Source organism: Scomber japonicus, chromosome 8 (genome assembly GCF_027409825.1).
Source record: "Scomber japonicus isolate fScoJap1 chromosome 8, fScoJap1.pri, whole genome shotgun sequence".
In the NCBI taxonomy this organism is placed as follows: domain Eukaryota; kingdom Metazoa; phylum Chordata; class Actinopteri; order Scombriformes; family Scombridae; genus Scomber; species Scomber japonicus.
This window is the reverse complement of record NC_070585.1, coordinates 33839424-33844003: the sequence shown is the minus strand read 5'-3', so window position 1 is coordinate 33844003 and position 4580 is coordinate 33839424.

Here is a 4580-nt window from a genome sequence, read left to right as displayed (position 1 = left end):
TTATTAATAATCTTCATCAGCAGGAACACTGATGATGATGATGATGATGTTAGAAAACACGTCAGATAAAATATATTTATTATTCATATTTATATATTTGATCAGATGCTGGTCAGTCACAGGAACTTCTTCTTTTATTGAGTTTATTTTTAGTATAATCTGCATTTACAAAATAATAACAACATGAACATCAATAAGAAACGGAAAGACAGCAAATATGAAAACAGCAAAAACGAGGAAAATAAATAAATAAATAAAATATATAATAAAAAAAATAAAATGAAGCAATAAAAAATAAAAATGTAAAAATAAATAAAATGAAATAAAATAAAGTTAATAAAATATAAATAAAAAATTTAATTTAATAAATAAAAATACAAATACAAAAATAAAAGAAGTAAATAAAAAATTTAAAAAATAAAATAAAAATACATAAATAAATACAATTAAGTAAATAAAAAATATATAAATAAATATATTTTAAAGCAACATATATATAGACTAAGTTATTAGAGGGACAGCTTGGTTTTATAAAAGTGAATCTGACTTTAACCTTTTAACACACGCCCCTGTTTTTATGCTGTTAGTCTAAACGACATGAAGAGGGTCACGGTCGTAAACATCTAGTCACGTGTACTCTGAGATGCGCGCGCAGGTCCGGAAATGACGTAAACGGACCGTATATGGTTTGTTATTTGTGTTATTACGTTACGTGTTGGACTAAATACATGTTGACATATTGAGGAAAGTATTTCGGTTTTATGGAAACGGATTTCATATTTCATCAGAATGGATACTTGGCGAGCTGTACAGAAAGTCCTGAGTCATAAGATGATCGTTGTGGATAAAGGGAAGACTTTGAAGGTATGTAGCATTATAGCTGTTAGCTTACTTTAGCTGAGTGGCTAGCCGAGCTAACCGCTAATACTATTACGGCTGTGAGCAACCATATAAGTCGTGCAGTGGTCTTGAATGAATCAGGAGAATCTAAGCTTTCTAACAATGTACGGCATGAATATATATGTTTAAGGGTTGGTGTTTTAAAACATTCAGAAGAACTTGTGGCTACCTCCTAACTTCCGGTCCGTCCCGTAGACGGAACAGCGTGCGTTAAGAGGTTAAACTAGTTTTTATTAACAGCTGAAGTTTTGAATCCAAACGTTTCATAACTCTCTGAAGTCTCTGCTCATGTTTTTAATTTACATTATGAATCAACGACAGCAGAAAAACTCTGTGGTTAAAAACAAAGATGATCCAGTTTGACTTCATGTTGATTTTATTTATCTTCTGCTGGTCGGGTTACAGTTAGGATTCATGTTCAACTCTTTACTTTCTTTATATCTGACTCTTTGTTTCATTTCCTCTTTTTATGACTTCATGTTGCTTCTCTTCATATTTATATAAAGTCTGTTAGACAGGAGGAGGAGGAGAGGTCATGTGATCATCTCTGATCTGAAACACACACATTTAAACTTTACTTCATATTATTATTATTAATATTAATCACGTGACATCATGTGACATCACGGAAAAGAGACGAACAAGCTGCTGATAATAAAAACATGAAGCTGAAATCATCCAGGTGGTGTGTGTGTGTGTGTGTGTGTGTGTGTGTGTGTGTGTGTGTGTGTGTGTGTATCAGTGTGTGTGTGTATCAGTGTGTGTGTGTATCAGTGTGTGTGTGTATCAGTGTGTGTGTGTGTGTGTGTGTGTGTGTATCAGTGTGTGTGTGTATCAGTGTCGAGCTGCTCAGTCATGTGAGCTGAGCTGGCATCCATCCATGAACACACACACACACACACACACACACACACACTGATACACTCACACACACACACACACACACACACACTGGGGGTATAGTGTTACTCAGTCTGTTCAACATGTGTCCTCGCAGCTGTGTGTGTGTGTGTGTGTGTGTGTGTGTTGCAGTGTGTGTGTATATCAGTGTGTGTGTGTGTGTGTGTGTGTGTGTGTGTGTGTGTTGCAGTGTGTGTGTGTGTGTGTGTGTGTGTGTGTATTGATGATAACACCATGACAGTACAGCAGCAGGTTGAACTCTAGTGACCTCGTCTCTAAAGCAGAAGCAGCTCACATGTTGATCTGAACCTTTACGTTGTGTTCAGGGTTAAATGTTAAATGTGACTCGTCTGCTTACTTTGATCCTCTAACCTGACATGTGATCACTTCCCCTCATGTGACCCACGTTGACCCACGTTGACCCACGTTGTCCCACGTTGACCCACGTTGACCTTGACCCACATTTATCTAAAATGTCAAAAATCATTCAAACATTTTCATTCTTCACTTCAGTGCAGAAAACTTCATATTTCTGAGGTTTCCCACTGACCCTGAACGCACCTTCAGCTCCTTCCTGTGTTCATTGCCTCAGTTTCTCCTCTCTCTCCTCCTCTCTTCCTCTTCTCTCCTCCTCTTCTCCTCCTCTCCTCTTTTCCTCTCTCCTCCTCTCCTCTCCTTCTCTCCTCCTTTCCTCTCCTCTCCTCTCTCTCTCCTCCTCTTCTCTTCCTCTCCTCCTCTTCTCTTCCTCTCCTCTCCTCTCCTCCTCTCTCTCTCTCTCTCCTCCTCTCCTTTCCTCCTCTCCTCTCCTGTCCTCTCCTCCTCTCTCTCTCTCTCTCTCCTCCTCTCCTTTCCTCCTCTCCTCTCCTCCTCTCCTCCTCCTCTCTTCTCCTCTCTACTTTTCCTCTCTCCTCCTCTTCCTCTCCTTCTCTCCTCCTTTCCTCTCCTCTCCTCTCTCTCTCCTCCTCTTCTCTCCTTCTCTCCTCCTCTCCTTTCCTCCTCTCCTCTCCTCCTCTCTGTCCTCTCCTGTCCTCTCCTCCTCTCTCTCCTCCTCTTCCTCCTCTCCTCTCCGCTCCTCTCCTCCTTTTCTCCTCCTCTCCTCCTCATCTCTCTCCTCTCCTCCTCCTCTCCTCTCCTCTCCTCCTCTCCTCTCTCTCCTCCTCTCCTCTCCTCTCTCCTCTCCTCCTCTCCTCCTCATCTCTCTCCTCTCCTCCTCCTCTCTTCTCCTCTCCTCCTCTCCTCTCTCTCCTCCTCTCCTCTCCTCTCCTCCTCTCCTCTCTCTCCTCCTCTCCTCTCCTCTCTCCTCTCCTCCTCTCCTCCTCATCTCTCTCCTCTCCTCCTCCTCTCCTCTCCTCACCTCTCCTCCTCTCTCTCTCCTCCTCACCTCTCCTCTCTCTCCTCACCTCTCCTCTCTCTCCTCTCCTCTCCTCTCCTCCTCTCCTCTCTCTCCTCCTCTCCTCCTCTCATCTCTCTTCATCTCTCTCCTCCTCTCCTCTCCTCTCTTCATCTCTCACCTCCTCTTCCTCCTCTCCTTTCCTCTCCTCTCCTTCCTCCTCTCTCTCTCCACTCCTCTCTTCATCTCTCTCCTCCTCTCCTCTCCTCTCTTCATCTCTCACCTCCTCTTCCTCCTCTCCTTTCCTCTCCTCTCCTCCTCCTCTCTCTCTCCACTCCTCTCTTCATCTCTCTCCTCCTCTCTCCTTCTCTCCTCCCTCCTTACGATGGAGGCGGAGCTCAGTTATTATTACTTAATGATGTCACCTCTGCAGGAGCTGCTGATAGTGTGTGTGTGTGTGTGTGTGTGTGTGTGTGTGTGTGTGTGTGTGTGTGTGTGTGACTGTGGGACTAATGTCTTGCTCTGGCATGCGAGGGTCATATTATGAGCTGTATTTGTCTATTTATAGACGTTAGTGAGCTGAAAGGCCTGAAGGATAAACAGCTTCAGTCACCAAACTCTCTGAAAGAAAGAAAGAAGCTTCTCTTTGTTTCAGTCACATGATGAAAGACTAAAGGAGGAGAGGAGAGGAAGAGAGAGGAGGAGAGGAAGAGAGAGGAGGAGAGGAGAGGAGAGGAAGAGAGAGGAGGAAGGTCACATGATGAAAGACTAAAGGAGGAGAGGAGAGGAAGGAGGAGAGAGGAGAGAGGAGAGGAGGAAAGGTCACATGATAAAAGACTAAAGGAGGAGAGGAGAGGAAGGAGGAGAGAGGAGAGAGGAGAGGAGGAAAGGTCACATGATAAAAGACTAAAGGAAGAGAGGAGAGGAAGGAGGAGAGAGAGAGGAGAGGAAGAGAGAGGAGGAGAGGAGAGGAGCAAAGGTCACATGATAAAAGACTAAAGGAGGAGAGAGAGGAGGAGAGAGAGGAAGAGAGAGGAGGAGAGAGGAGGGGAGGAGAGGAGAGGAAGAGAGAGGAGGAGAGGAGGAGAGAGAGAGAGGAAGAGAGAGGAGGAGAGGAGATAGAGGAGGAGAGAGAGGAAGAGAGAGAGGAAGAGAGAGGAGAGAGAGGAGAGGAGGAAAGGTCACATGATAAAAGACTAAAGGAGGAGAGGAGGAAGAGAGAGAGGAGAGGAGGAAAGGAAAGGAGGAGAGAGGAAAAGAGGAGAGATGAAGAGAGGAGGAGAGGAGATAAGGAAGAGAGAGAGGAGAGGAGGAAAGGAGAGGAGGAGAGGAGATAGAGGAGGAGAGGAGGAAAGAGGAGAGAGGAGAGGAGGAAAGGTCACATGATAAAAGACTAAAGGAAGAGAGGAGAGGAAGAGAGGAGAGGAGGAAAGGTCACATGATGAAAGAC